The following is a 16803-nucleotide window of genomic DNA, read 5'->3' as shown; positions in this document are numbered from 1 at the left end:
CATTCTGACTGGTATGAGGTGATACCTCATTGTAGTTTTGACATGCATTTCTCTAATAATTAGCGGTATTGAGCATCTTTTCATGTGTTTTTTGGCCATCTGTGTGTCTTCTTTGAAGAAATGTCTATTTAGATCTTCTGCCCATTTTTTGGATTGGGCTGTTTGTTTTTTTGATACAGAGCTGTTTTTGTGTTAATTGCCCATCTTCATTTCTTTTCTGAATTCTTTTCTTAACTTTTGTTCATATTTCTGAGACCTTTTTATTGTTGGTTTCTAAAGTATCGATTATGTTAAATAAACCTGGTAATCATTTGTCGGCAGTACACATTCCAAATATTTTTCCCAATTTTCCAAATTTGCTTTAAACTTGGAATTACACATTTTAGATCTTGTTTTATTAAGTTTGATGTTTATATTATCAGTTTTTTTCATTTGTTATTTCTTCAGTGACTTTATGCTTTCAAAAATCCTTCCTGATCAATCAGGAGTGAAAAAATATCTGATAGTTCAATTTCTCATTGTTTTACATGCCATTGTGGGAAGACCATTGCAGTATGTTCATTCTTCACTGAGATGGTCTGTGTGGAATTCAGGCCCTGCCCTTTATTCCCTGAGTGACCTTGAGCAGGCTGCCTATTTCTGAGACACTTGTTTCCCTATCTATTAAGTGGTGATAATACTTACCTCTAAAGCTTACTGTAAATATTAAATGAAATAATATACTTAAAACATAAAATGTAGAGGAAGGACTCAACCAATAGTAGTAATTAATTCACATGATATTTTTGGGTTTTTATATAACATAGATAATTTAATTTTTGCCCTAAATATTTGATCAGTTTTCCCAGCATCAGATTTTTAATTTTTTAATTTTTTATTTTTTTGTCTTTTTGCCATATCTTGGGCCACTCCTGTGGCATATGGAGGTTCCCAGGCTAGGGGTCGAATTGGAGCTGTAGACACCGACCTACATTAGAGCCACAGCAACACAGGATCTGAGCTGAGTCTGCAACCTACATCCCAGCTCACGGCAACACCAGATCCTTAACCCACTGAGCAAGGCCAGGGATTGAAGCCACAACCTCATGGTTCCTAGTCGGATTCGTTAACCTCTGAGCCACGACGGGAACTCCCCCCAGCATCAGATTTTTTTTTTTTTTCCCACTGTACAGCAAGGGGATCAAGTTATCCTTACATGTATACATTACAATTACATTTTTTCCCCCACCCTTTCTTCTGTTGCAACATGAGTATCTAGACAAAGTTCTCAATGCTATTCAGCAGGATCTCTTTGTAAATCTATTCTAAGTTGTGTCTGATAAGCCCAAGCTCCCGATCCCTCCCACTCCCTCCCCCTCCCATCAGGCAGCCACAAGTCTCTTCTCCAAGTCCATGATTTTCTTTTCTGAGGAGATGTTCATTTGTGCTGGATATTAGATTCCAGATATTTTTAAAAGCTTTCCTACTGTGGTGTCCGTTGCTACAATCTGTAGCTACTAATTCTCTATTTATCATTCAGTTGGCCATGGAAAGAAGAGCTCCTGTCATAAAGTGATTTGTGTGTATGTGTTCTCACTCACTCTAGGCTCAATTATGCCTTACTCTGAATAAGAGAGCTTGAGCTTTTCTGCTCAGAATTTCACATAGAACAACCTGGCAACTTTATTTAAGACATGGTGGAGTCAAGGCCCAGCCATAGAATGTTTATCAACACTGCCATATTGGAATATACCTCTCTTCTTCCAACCCACAAAGGTGGCAGGACCAACCTTAACCAGCAGACATACCAGGTGATCCACAAAGTGAGCTGCCCCCACCCATTCTTCCCACAACACAGTAGAGAAAACTCTTACTAATTTTCAACTTCGATGATTTTTTTTTTTTTTTTTTGGCTTTTTGGGGCTGAGCTTGAGGCACATGGAAGTTCCCAGGCTAGGGGTGGAATCAGGCAGAGCAATGTGGGGATCTGAGCCACATCTGAGACCTACACCACAGTTCACAGCAACTCACAATCAAAGCTGGGTCCCTGAGCCACTGAGCAAGACCAGGGATTGAACCTGCATCATCGTGGATACTAGTAGGATTCCTTTCCACTATGCCAAAGCAGGAACTCCCTCAACATTGATGTCATGATGAAGCTTCAGAAACACAGGTAAAACAGTACATGTAAGAGGATCACTATTCTCTGCAGGGTGCTGCTTTTCCTATCCTTCTTATTCCCAACTTATCCTAAGGATTTCTTGAGGGATCTGCCCCAAACAGGGGTGAAGCCACCTGAGATGGTCCTTCCAAGTTGTCATGTTCTCTCTCCACGAAACCTAACTTCTGGATTTTTTAAAATGTTACAACGGAATACCACTCACCCATAAAAAGAACAAAATAATGCCATTTGCAGCAACATTGGTGGAACTAGAGACTCTCATACTAAGTGAAGTAAGTCAGAAAGAGAAAGACAATTACCATATGATATCACTTATATCTGGAATCTAACATGTGGCATAAATGAATCTTGCCACAGAAAAGAAAATCATGGACATGGAGAACAGACTGGTGGTTGCCAAGGGAGTGGGGAAGGGAGTGGGACTGGACTGAGAATTTGGGGTTAATAGATGCAAACTATTGTGATTGGAATGGATAAGCAATGAGATCCTACTATATAGCACTGGAAACTATATATCTAGTCACTTATGATGGAGCATGATAATGTAAGAAAAAAGAATGTACACATGTACATGTGAATGGGTCACCATGCTGTATGTACAGTAGAAAATTGACAGAACACTGTAAACCAGCTATAATGGAAAAAAATTAAAATCGTTAAATTAAAAAAAGAAGATTAGCTGATAAAAAAAAAAAGTTTCCTCCAGCTATTTAATTTAGTTCTCATCCAACAAAAAGAGAGAGAAAAATAAACACCATTAATAAATAATATAAACAACTATACACTTTTCACATTTGCTTTCCATGTTAGGAGAATATTAAATTTTCAGCCAGCTTGCAGTTGTATAATAATATATCTTCAGATTAAGACCTGACTCGATGGAAATTTTCACAATTACGGCGGCCATGGATTGTGGTTGAATCAGGTTAGGTAATACCTAGCATTCTCTGCTTCCGTTTCTATTCATCAATGATCACCATACATGTTGGATTCTCTCCCAGAATTCTGCTGCCAGTCTCTCTGCCCTGGCCTCTGACTTAGCCCACCACTGCGAAGTTTGCCTTGGTTCATTAATTCCTATGTAGGTTTCTGACTCGCCTCCCAATCACGGAGAGGATTGCGGATCTGTAAAGCTCATGGGAGCATCTACTCTGTGAGAGTCTTAGCCAGCAGTGCAGCAGTCACCCCCACCCGCTCTGGCCTGCCTGTTTCCAGAAGCACAGCTGACGTTGGTTTTCTCTGGGTCTCAGAGCCAGGCATTGCACAAGCCCCAAGACCTTAAAACTGAGGAAGAAACTGAATCCCTCAGGAATGGAGGGAAGCCTTTAAGCCTTTTTACCTTATTTCCCAGCTCTTCTCTTTGGGATAGTGAGAGCTGTAGCAAACAAAGACTCTTCATCTCTCCTCCCAGTGGCGTTTCTCAACTCATACTAAAGCTGCCTCAAATATGCTAGCTCTTCTCTCAGTCCTATATTTGCACATATTGTTTAGAGCTGTGCTTTCCTGCTAGTCGGGACAGACCTGTCCACACAACCAGTACATCTCAATTCCTTTGTTCAATCTGAAGCCCCATCTGCCAGCAGAGTCAAGAATTTATCCAAAAAGTCACCCAGGTTTCTCTTAATTTACCAGTTTGTCCCTTGATCTAATTTATTGAAAAGAAAACCAGCTGAATATCTGTAATTGATATGAAAGGGGAAAAAACAACCCTGTAACCAGACAGTAGACATTTCTTTGTCATTATCAGCAGCAGCAGCATTGTCATCATCATCTCTAACAATGATATAATGCTTCCTATGTGCCAAACACTTATATAGCTGCTTTATACATATGCATTTCTTTGATCCTTACAACTACCTAATAAAGGAGGTGATGGTGTTATTGTCATTTGAAGATAAGGAATCTGGGGCAAAGAGAGAATACATGAATTGTGCAAGGTCACGGCTGCTCTTAACCCTTACACCATGCCACCTGCCTACAATGACAATCCCCCAGGGGCTTCCAAAATCCCCTATGATCTAGTGTGGCCAAACAGCCTGTCTTCTGCTTTGTCGATGCGCTTCTAAGTGTACCATTAGGATGTACTCCTAAAGACATAGTCACTGAGACATTCTACAAAGCAGGGATGGCTTTACAGGCAGGCAAGTCGAAAAACTGAGCTCGAAACTTCCACAACAAAATGGCAGTTTTGACACATGCACAACCAATATCTAAATGATATCCCAAACTTCCAGGCAGCCACATCAAAAGCATTGCTCCCATTCAATGGAAGAGGAAACTAAAGCTCAGGAAAGTCACACATCTTGACAATTATCACACAGGCAGGGACTGAGCTGTGTGCCTAGAGTGTGCATGCGCTTCATATTTTAACATACTCTCCATTAAATAAAGATGTTCTAATAAGTTGTTTAGCACCCATAACATACTCTAATAAATTGCTCCTATAATTCTAGGAGATTAAAGTTTCATCCTGGAGGGGTGGGGTTCTTTTCAACTGTGAACAACCTGTGTTTCTGAGAAAGCAGACCCACCATATCCACAGCCTTTTTGTTGAACTCAGTTGACTCTCCCAGGACATTCAAAGGGGAGAAGAGACCAAAAGTGGGGGTGCAGATGGAAGACCCTGCAGAGACTACACATAGATGCCCAACCACCCATATGCACAGCCAAACTCATAAGGTTTTCTGAGATTCCACAAACAGCTAAAATTATTTTCTTCAATTCCTGTAGTCAATTCATTCAATGATAGAACACTCAAATTGACTTATCTGCTAGATGACAGCTAATACGTTTAGCCAAAAGTCATTTACAAAGAGTAAAGTTACAGTGTTCCCACTCTTTTGAGGCACTGTGGTGTGATATACTGAAAAAGAACAGTTTCAAAAAAAAAAAAAAATCATCTGCGGAGTTCCTATTGTGGCTCAGCAGGTTATGAACCAATTGGTATCCAAGAGGATGCCAGTTCAATCCCTGGCCCCACCCAGTGGGTTAAGAATCCAGTGTTGCCATGAGCTGTGGTGTAAATTGCAGACACAGCTCAGATCTCACATTGCTGTATCTGTGGCATAGGCCAGCACCTATAGCTCCAATTCAACCCTTAGCCTGGGAACTTCTATATGCCACAGCTACGGCCCTAAAAAACAAAAACAAGCAAAATAAAACAAAATAACAATCAGCTGGATTCAATTCCAAGTTATGTCATATACTATCAGTGTGACCATGGAAAAAAATAACTCCCTTCAGGTTTCAGTTAATTCACTCAGAAAATGATGTTATTACTAATTTGTTTGGACTTGGGAGTAGCAATAAGTACCACCTTATTTTCCATTCTTGAGTCTATAATCAACTAAAAATAAGACAGAAGAGCTGATGAATATCACAGTGCCAATACACAGTTGCTTTGATAAAACTGATTGGAGACCAGGACTTCAGCTGAGCTCCCTGAATTTCTCCAAAAAGGTCATGATTATTCCTCCATTTATGTGCAGAGTAGGATAAGCCCAAGCCACTGGAATCTAGTCCAAAGCTATTCAAATGGAAGACCTGGGTCCTGAATACCCGTGAAGGGCTTAAGAGGAGACCCAAAAAGGCCAGAGCCCAGCAAGCTCAGCTCCTACAAGATTTACCAATTAGATAAGTCAGTCTTATCAGGGAAGATTGGTGAAGATGCAAAAAGAAGCTGGAAGAATTCCTTTCACATTAACCTTTGTGAAGCGGAAATTCTTCCCTCTTTACGGATTCATGAATAACAAGGAGAATTTATTCTTCCTAACACTTGGCACCAAGAGTGATGTTTTCAGCTAAGAATTATTTTATGCATACCCAGTTGCATGCAGACTATTTCAATTTGGATATAATACAAATACCCAAATTCAAAAGCTGAAACTGAATCAATAATCTAATTTTATTTTTTAATATATTCCTCCTCCAGTGTACCCTAGCTTAATAAAGCTACCACCATCCATTCAGAAGCTCAAGCTAGAAAATCGAGGTGTTATTCTTGATGCCTCCTCCTCGACATGAACTTCTTTATTAAACTAAGCATGAGATCTTATGGTGTTCTCTCTTCCAGATAGCTTTCAAATATATCCCAACTCCCTCGTTTCCCACAATCACCACATCTTCCAGAGCATCCACCATTGTTGTACTTACTTCCTATTTTGCCTCCTTCTACTCTTGCCCTCTACCCCATCATCCACTTGAGTGGCTCTCCCAACAGTGCCCCAAATCATTTTTGTAATATGTAAATTGAATTCTTTTTATCTGACTCCAACTCCTTCACTTCCTTCAAGTTTCACCTCAAATCTCATTTTCTCAGGAAAGTCTTCCTGAACTCCTCTGGAATTATATAAGGGAATGCAACAATTAATTTCCATAGCACCCTGTAATTCCTCTTATGACAAGACACACAACACTTTGTTTTAATTGCTTTTGATATCATTCTGCTCAAGTCTATTGTCAAATGTCAAAAGCCAAAAATAAAGGGCAAACCTTGTGATCAGCAAGGAAAAATGACATCGCATACAAGGGAACAGCAATCTGATTAACAGATTGTTCGGACTGCTCATGAACACCAAGGAAATCAGAAATGATGGAAACATCTTTCAAGAGCTGAAACCACAACTTCTCCATCAAGGATTCTCTAACCAGTGAAAATATTCTTCAGAATGACAGAAAAATGAAGGCATATTTGGGTTAAAGAAAACTTATAGAATTTGCTGTCAATATAACTGTGCTTAAAATCACTGCTAAGGGAAGTTCTTCAGGCTGAAGGGAAATGATTTCAGATGAAAACTTGGATTCTTAGACTAGAAGGTAGAGCATCAGGAAGGGTAGACATCTGATAAATTTCAAAGATCATTTTTTAGTCTTTAATTTGTTTCTGTTAAACCATACAACTATTTAGAGCAAAAAAATATATAATATTACCTTCTGGAATTATGATACGTTATGATGGAATTCACATTACAGTATGTATTAATTTTCTATGGCTGCCATAAAGAGTTACCAAACTTTGTTGATTAAACAACACAAATTTGTTATCTTCAGTTTCAGTAGGTCAGAAATCTGATATGGACTTCACTGGGGTAAAATCAAGGTGTCAGTGTGTGCTCCTTTCTGAAGCCCTTAAGGGAGTTTATACCTCCTTGCTCATTTGGGTTGTTGGCAGAATTCAGTACCTTGTATTTGTAGGATTAGATCTCATTTTCTTGCTGGCTGTCAGTTAAGTGTGATTCCCTAGTGTCTAGAGGCCACCCTCATTCTTTGTCTCATGAACCCCTTTCCTCTGTCTTCAAAGAAATGGCAGGTCAACTTCCTACTTGAATCTTTCCTTCTCCTTTCATCTCATCTTTATGAACCAACTGAGCAACTCCCTCTTCTTTTAAGGATGCGTGCAGTTAGATTTTGCTCACCCCTATTATCAAAGATAAGCTCCCATATCAAACATGTCTATGAAGTATCTCTTGCCATACAAGATAACGTATGCACAGGCTCTGATGACTGGGGAATGGGCAGACATCTTTGGAAGGCTATAATTCTGCCTCCTACACAAGAGAATTCTAAAACATAAGGGGAGATGATGTATATCTATAAGGTTGAATTTTTTAAAAAATTTTATAGAAAATGATATAATATTAGTTGTAAGTGGAATATGAAAATTTATATATGTAATGTACTATATGTGCGTGTGTGTGTATATATATATATGTGTGTGTGATATATATGACAACACATATATATTAATACCCAGAACAGCCATTTAAAAAACTGCAGTGAAATATGAAAATACAAGATATCCAAATTTATGAAATTTAGCTAAAGCAGTGTTTAGGGAGAGATTTATAACTGAAAATGCCTATGTTAGAAGTAAAAATCTAAAATTTGATTATCAGATTTCTCGTCTTTTAAAAATTAGACAAAGATAAACATGAACTTAAGTGAAAGGAAGAAAATAATAAAGGTAAATGAATAGATTGATGAAATGGAAACAGAAAGATAATAGACAAAAATAAATAAAATCAAAAGCTAGTTATCTCAAATATATGTAAAAGTAATAAACATCAACCTGCACAAATCAAGATAAAAGAGAGACACACATTAAAATATCGACACTGAAAGAGGGTATATCACTACAGAGCCTATAAACATGGAAAGGATAATAATGGAATATTATGAATAGCTTAATATGACAGTACATGTACTAACATAGATGAAATAAATACATTTCTTACAATACAGAAAGTGCAAAATCTTATCCAAGAAGAAATAGAAAATTTAAATACCCAATATCACCATATGGTCAAGTGGATTTATCCTAGGAATGTATGTCCATTTGCTATCCGAGAGTTAATCAAAGCAATTCACCATATTAATAGCATAAAACAGAAAAAACATATGATCTTCTCAATAAATGTAGAAAATTCATTTGGCACAAGTAACGGTAAAAACTTCAAAAACTATGAACAAGAAGCAAGTTTCTAAACTAATTGAAAATATTTATGAAAATATACAGCTAGCATCATATTTATTTGTGAAAGTCTCAATGATTTTTAGCCAAGATCAGGGACAAACCAAGGACATTTGTTCCTCCCACTTTTCTTAAATATTTCAATGGAAAATCTAGCCAGTTCAATAAGGCAAGAAAAAGTAATGAAAAACATAAAGATTGGAAAGAATGAAATAAACTGTATTAATAGAGGATAGGGTTATGTTCATAGAAAGCCCTAAAGAATCACAAAAAATCTACTAGAACTAATAAGTGACTTACGTAATGTCTCAGTATATAATGTCAATATGGAAAAATCAACTTAAGTTGTATGTACTAGAAGTGAGCAACTATAAAATAAACTTAAAAAAAATCACCTCTACTGTAAGAGCATTAAAAATACTTTGGAATACATTTAAGAAAATATTTGCAAGACCTGAACACTGAAAATGACAAAACATTACAGAAGAAAATCAAAGACCTAAATAAACTGAGTGTTATACTATCTTTGTGATTCAGAAGACTAATGTTAATAAGATGACAGTTCTCCAAAATTGGACAAAATCTCAATAATATTCTAAGAAACTTTGTTGAACAAATTGGCTCATTAAGTTTAAAATTTACATGAATGGGGGGGGGGGATGACCTAGAATAGCCAAAAAACAACCATGAGTACAAATAAGGTTGGAATCTTGATCTCCTTTCAAGACTTGCAACAAAGCTGCAGTAATCATGACAGTGTAGCACTGAGGTAAGTAGAGTCTAAAAATAAAACCACATGCTTATGGTCAACTGACTTTCAGCAAAGGTGCCGAGGTAATGCAATGAGGAAAAGGTAGCCTTTTCTATAGATGACTCTGGAACAACTGGGTATCTTTAGAGAGAAAAATAAACCTTAATCCTTACCTCATAGTGTACCCAAAAATCAACTCCAAAAGGATAGCAGATATAAGAACTAAAACTATTAAACTTGTAGAATAAAACATAAAAGAAATCCTGTGCAAAGTTTCCTTACATAGGACATGAGAAACATAAACTACTAAAAGAATGATAAATGGGACTTCATTCAAATTTAAAACTTTTGCTTTTTGAAGGACAGGTAAAGATCATTATAACTGGTAAACAGGAAATCAGAATTCCACTTTAGGTATATCAGGCTCTAAACCTAGTGCCTTTTCCATTACTCCATGTGTTCTCATTTACTTACCCTTGGATAAGGTAGTCTGGTTGGAAACACACAGCATGAATCAGCATGTATATAAGAACATTTTTAACACAAAGGATCAAAGGTAGCAACCAACATGAATATTACATGGGACTAAGCACTAAGCAGAAAGTTTCCCAAAAGCAGATACCTTTTTCCTCAGCAAATTCCATAGGCAACTAGCAAAATGCATGACCTAATCATATGAGGAATGCATCCAGAATGGTAATAGCATTGACCAGGGACGAGCCTTATCTCCTCACCAATGAGTAATATGACCTCCAATTTCTGTGTCTACGATTTTCTCTCTCTAAAATACAAAGGTTGATCTGGAAGCATGATCCCTAAATCCCTTTTACCCACCTTTAGATTTATAACGTGAGAAATGAAAGATTCTCCAGTCCCTTTAGTCAATAACTCTTGTTGCCAAGTTCCAACTGGGTGTAGCTCCTGAGGGGGGAGTGAGAAGCAGTGAGAACAAACAGAAGCTGAGCCCCAGACCTGAAGTCAGGACCATCATGGCGACGCTTCCCTTTGGCAGACAGACTGCCCCAACCCCACTGGGACACCGTCTGTCACAGCTGCATGAAGTCAGAGGAAAAGCCGTGGGAAATGTCCCCCAGCTTCAATGGGTCATTTTTCACCAATTGCAGATGGCTCCACGGGGAAAAAAAAAAGTGAAGGGGAGAGGTTTACAGGGACTAGCAAATTAAATTCAACATCCTGAGATGAATGAGCTGTCTGTAAATTGGGAGCTAGGCCTTCAGGTTCATTTTGGGAAGAGCCCAGCCTTCTCTCTGCTTCCTAACATACTCCATCCAACTCCTGTGGTGTTTTAGTACCAGAGCCCCAGGCCCTAGGTACTCCATGCATAGTGATTAGTGAGGCAAGGCCGTGACTCAGACTTAGAAGTCCTTATGAAGCCCCAGTGAGTACCTGGCCCACAGTAAGTGCTTGACAAAGACTTATCAAAATACATCACTTTGAAAAGCTAATCCCTGATATCATGGAAAAATCCAAATGGGAGCTGGTTCGGTCACCTCTGTACAGTATTTTCTGAAATTCCTCAATCTGATTCAATCCAATTGACTCTGAAGTTCCAAGCCCCTTTCCACGGTCCCCAAGTCCTGATTTAATTCTGAGCCCACCACATTGATCTCTTGTATTTACCAGCCCAGCCGGGATAAGGGCAGTAACAATTAACACTAAATGGACTCGGCCTCAGTACCATCATTAAATGGTGTGATTTGTGGGGGGCACTCAAAATATTTCCTTTCTGCTTCAGCCACAAATCCCATTAGCTGCTCTCCCTCCCTTTTCAACAAACACTTGCTTCCAGAAAAGGCTCTGACACCCCATCACCTGTTAGGTTTGCTGAGGGAGGAAGGCGCAAAGCCTAGCTGGGGAAGCAAAAGAGATTTATGGAGGCATCAGAGGGGCACAGGCTGAGCTCAAGATGGTGCCAGCTCTGACGGTGAGGAAGTGCTAAGCTTGTAAAGGATCTGCGGCGGGAATCTGTGGCGGGAGTTCCTGGGGGAAACTGTGTGGCAGGAACAATGGAGAAGGAGGAGAAGGTCAAGGGTGGGGTAGGTGGGCGTGAGTGGGTCCATGGAGTCCTTCAACAGACGGCAGTGAATCCTTGCAGGTGGTCAATCTATGCTCCACATTCCGGGTAAGGGTGCCCATCTTGTGCTGGGTGGTACCCATGTCCACAGCAGGTCTCCAAGATGATCAGTCACATTCAGGGGGTGGGGCCCATCTCCATCCTCCTGGGAACCTATCATCACCTAGAGCACAGTCTAAGTTGGCCAATGTGATGGGATTCTGAGGCAGTTTATATCCTAAAGCATTGCTCTAGAATTGCTTCATGAAGAGCTTAGCCACCTGGACGAGCCAGCCGGTAACTGGAAGAATCCAGAAGGAAGCCCTGCACATTATACTACAGGGGATACGTTATCTCAAAGTCAAATGAGCCTTGACTTTTCTGAGTCCTCTGCTCCACTCCTTTTGACTTTTAGCTGTCCGCACCCCTGATTGACTGTGTTAACTGCTCTTGCAGCTAAAATGGGAAATGGATGACTAATGACTTAAAAGAGCAACTGCCAAGGACTGATTAACAGTCTGGGAAGAGGCCAGTGGAGGCCTCCTGTGTACTGCAAAGAGTTAACACGTTTCTAAAAGCTTTCTTCCCCCTAGAAGGAAATCCCTCACTTTGAAGGTAAAAAAAAAAAAAAAAATCCAGGTGTGCCTGAAGAGGAATGCCGAAAGATGGGAAGCTGCTTTTAGGAGATACTGAACTCCAGACCTTAAATGATTTAAATGCAATCCCCATGTGCAGCTGCTAAACCAAAGCACCTCACCCCAGGGAAGAGATGAGAAATTTTGAGGGCGATTGAACACTGAGAATTCTCATCGCGGCTTAGCAAAAAGTGACTTAGCACATGTGTTTCAGTAATTATGAAGCATGCGGATGCTCACTGGCTCTGAAAGGCCTTGTTGACGGTGTGACAATTCTGGTGCTGGTGAAAGAGGCAATCAGAGGAGGCAGGAATGAACATCTTTCGCCTTTGCAATCTGTTAATGCTCCTGGCAACTTTTCTTCTGGGAATGGGCATCTGCCACGCCGATGCGTTCACATGAAGGTTATTTATGGCTTTTTAGGATGAGGTGTGCGGAGCTAATGGGGGGGGGGGAGGATGCTTATTAAGTAGCTACTGTGTAGACAATACCTACTGAGGGCCCTGGGATTTTGCAGACATTCCTTAAAAAAAAAAAAGAAAGAAAGAAAAATTTACTGTGAAATTTCACATCATTACAGAAAATTACAGAAACAGAAAATTCCTCGGTAACTTTGCACAGATCATAAAATAGAATATTGCCAAGACCTCGAAGGCTGCTGGGCACAGACCTGCATCCAGCCTCAGAATCACCTGCTGCTGCCCTCAAAGTTAGCACCTCTATGGCCAGTCCTTTCTTACTCTTCTTTGTAGGTTCGCCATATACGCATGCATTTCTAAGGGTTGTAATTTAGTTGTGCTTGTTTCTGAACAATCTATCAATGGAATCATGAAACATGGACTCTTCTGTATCTGGTTTCTTTCATTCCATAAAAAGTTCTGATTATGATGTACATGTTTTTGTCAGAAACTGTGGTTTGTTCATTTCAAGGCTATCATATTATTATATGACTGGAGGATCCATTATACTGTGGAGAATCTTTGGGTTAGACTATTATGAATAATCTGCTCTGAGCACTCTTAGGTGTGTCTCTTTTTTTCTAAGTTTTATTGAAGTATAGTTGATTTACGAGGCTGTTGATAATTTCTGCTGTACAACAAAGTAATTTAATTATACATGTACACACAACTATTCTCTTGCAGATTATTTTCCCACATAAATTATCACAAAATACCGGGTAGAGTTCTCTATGCTATACAGAAGGTCCCCAATGGCCAATCATTCCATATACCTCAGTGTGCATATGCCAAACCCAAACCACTAGCACATGCCCCCTAATCCCCCAACCTGCTCCCTTTGGTAACCATAAGTTTTTCAAAGTCTGAGTCTGCTTCTGTTCTGCAAATAAGTTTACTTGTATCCTTTTTTTTTTTTAGATTCCACATATAAGCGATATTATATTTTTCTTTCACTGTCTAACTTCACTTAGTATGATAGTTTCTAGGTCCAACCCTGTTGCTACAAATGGCATTATTTCATTCTTTTTTTTTTTGTGGCTGAGTAATAATCCATTGTACCATATCTTCTTTATCCAATCCTCTGTTGATGGACATTTGTGTTGTTTCTATGTCTTAGCTATTGTAAATAGTGCTGCAGTGAACACTGGGGTGCATGTATCTTTTCTAATTATGGTATTTTCCAGATACATGTCCAAGAGTGGGATTGCTGGATCATATGGTAGTTCTACTGTTAGTTTTTTGAGGAAACTCCATACTGTTTTCTACAGTGGTTGTACTAATTTATATTCCCACCAACAGTGTCAGAGGGTACCTTTTTCTCCACACCCTTTCCAGCATTTATTTGTAGACTTTTTAACAATGGCCATTCAGCTGGTATAAGGTGGTCCTTCATTTCATAGTTGTTTTGGGAGAAATTAGGGAAAAAAAATCCCATTTACTACCACATCAAAAAGAATAAAATACCCAGGAATAGGAGTGCCGGTTGTGGCTCACTGGTAACAAGAACAGCTAGTATCCATGAGGACTCAGGTTCAATACCTGGCCTTGCTCAGAAGGATCCCGCATTGAGCTGAGCCAGATGGCATAGGTCACAGATGCAGCTCAGACCTGGTGTTGCTATGGCTGTGGCATAGGCAGGGAGCCGAAGCTCCCATTTGACCCCTAGCCTGGGAACTTCCATATGCCATGGGTGCAGCCCCCCAAAAAAATAAATTTAATTTAAAAATGAAATACCTCAGAATAAACCTACCTAAAGAAACAAAAGACTTGTACTCTGAAAACCATAAGATGCAGATGAAAGAAATAAAAGATGACACAAACATATGGAAAGATATACTATATTCTTGTATTAGAAGAATCAATATTATCAAAATGAGTATATCACCCACGGCAATCTACAGATTCAATGCAATCCCTATCAAGTTACCAATGGCATTTTCTACAGAACTAGATTAAAACATTTTAAATTTTGTTTGAAAACACAAAAGACCCCAAATAGCCAAAGCAATCCTGAAAAAGAAAAATGAAGCTGGGGCAATCAGGATCCCTGGCTACAGACTGTACCACAAAACTACAATCCTCAAAAGAGTATGGTTCTGGCATAAAAACAGAAGTATGAATCAACAGAACAGGATACAAAGCCCATAAATAAGCACAAGCCTTATGGTCAATTAATCTGCAACAAAGGAGAAAAGAGACAGTAACTTCAATAAGCGGTGCTGGGAAAACTGGAGAGCTACATGCAAAAGAATGAAATTAGAACACTAACACCATACACAAAAATCAACTCAAAATGGATTAAAGACCTAAATGTAAGCCTGGGTACTATAAAACTCTTAGAGAAAAACATAGGCCAAACACCATCTGACATAAAACCACAGCAGTATCTTTTAGATCCACCTCCTTGAATAATGCAAATAAAAACAAAGATAAATAAATGGGACCTAATTAAATTTAAAAGTTCTGCACAGCAAAGGAAACCATAAAAAAAAAAGATGAAAAGACACCCCACAGAATGGGAGAATATATTTGGAAATAAAGCAGCTGACAAGGGTTTAATATCCCAAAAATATACACAACTCTCCTGCCGCTGAACATCAACACAAACAAACAAACAAACAACGAATCAAAAAATGGGCAGAGAATCTAATAGACATTTCTCCAAAAAAGACATACAGATGGCCAAAACACACATGAAAAGATACTCAACATCACTAATTATCATGCATGTCTTTTGAAGGACACAGGCATGCATTTCTGTCAGTTACATAACTAATGGTAGAATTGGGAGTCAGCATAACATATATCTTCAGCCTAAGTGAAGAGTAAAACTTCTCCAAGTGATTGTACCATTTATATCAACTGTGTCAGAGAGTTCCTGTTGCTTCATGTTCTTAACAAACTTAGTATAGCAAGTCTTTTTTTCATTTTAGCCCTTCAGAGAGATATATGTCATTTTTCATTTTCTTAATGACTAATGAGATTGGCATCTTAGATGCATACAAGGTATTATGGTATCGTATTTCTGAAATGCCCGTTCAAGCCTCTTACCTGTTTTTATAATTGCTTATTAATTTAAATGATACTACATCATAAACGTAATTACAAATATCGTCTCACCTTCTTTATTCACATTTTACCTCTCTTAATGGTTTCTTCTAAAGAACAAAAAATTTCATTTTAGTATAGTCAAATTTATCAATTTTTTCCATATGATTATCTTATTTAAAAATAATTAAATTTAATTTAAAAATGAAATACCGGAGTTCCCGTCGTGGCGCAGTGGTTAACGAATCCGACTAGGAACCATGAGGTTGCGGGTTTGATCCCTGCCCTTGCTTAGTGGGTGAAGGATCCGGTGTTGCCGTGAGCTGTGGTGTAGGTTGCAGACGCGGCTCGGATCCTGCGTTGCTGTGGCTCTGGCGTAGGCCAGTGGCTACAACTCCGATTAGATCCCTAGCCTGGGAACCTCCATATGCCGCGGGAGCGGCCCAAAGAAATAGCAAAAAGACAAAAAAAAAAAAAAAGGAAAACCAAGGTTTTTCCTGAGGCAGTGAAGATACTTTCCTACACTATCTTCTAAAAGCTTTACTGTTCTGTCTCTCACATTAAAGTCTACACTCTGCCAGAAATAATTTTTCCCAGAATTCCCTTTGTGACTCTGTTGGTTAATAACCTGACATAGCATCACTGAGGATGTAGGTTCGATCACTGGCCTTGCCTGTATGGGTTAAGGATCCAGCAATGCCGCAAGCTGTGGTGTAGGTCAGCTTGTGGCTTGGACCTGGTGTTGCTGTGGCTGTGGTGTAGGCTCCAGCTGCAACTCCAGTTTGACTCCCAGTCTGAGAACTTTCATATGCTGCAGGCATGGTCCTAAAAAAATAAGAAAAAAGAAATCATTTTTCCTATGATGTGAAATAAAAGTCAGGTTTAATTTTTGTCAATGTGAATATCCAATTGGCCCAGATTAACTAAGGGCATCCTTTCCCATCTATCTCCACTTCTGTCCCATGGGGTGCAGTAGGTTAAGGATCCATTGTTGCCACAGCTTGCTGCAGGTCATAACTGCATTGAGGGTTTGATCCCAGGCCCAGGAACTTCCATATGCCATGGGTGAGGCCAAACAAATAAACAAACAACAACAACAACAACAAAATATAGGCACCCATATGGAGGCAGAAAGAGGACTTGACCAAGGGCAGACAGGTGGTGGAAAGAAAGTAAATATGCTTCAGAAATAAATGTTTCTAAAAGT

Source organism: Sus scrofa, chromosome 11, assembly GCF_000003025.6.
Source record: "Sus scrofa isolate TJ Tabasco breed Duroc chromosome 11, Sscrofa11.1, whole genome shotgun sequence".
Classification (NCBI taxonomy): domain Eukaryota; kingdom Metazoa; phylum Chordata; class Mammalia; order Artiodactyla; family Suidae; genus Sus; species Sus scrofa.
The sequence above is the reverse complement of the archived record's forward strand: the minus strand, read 5'-3'. Positions refer to the sequence as shown.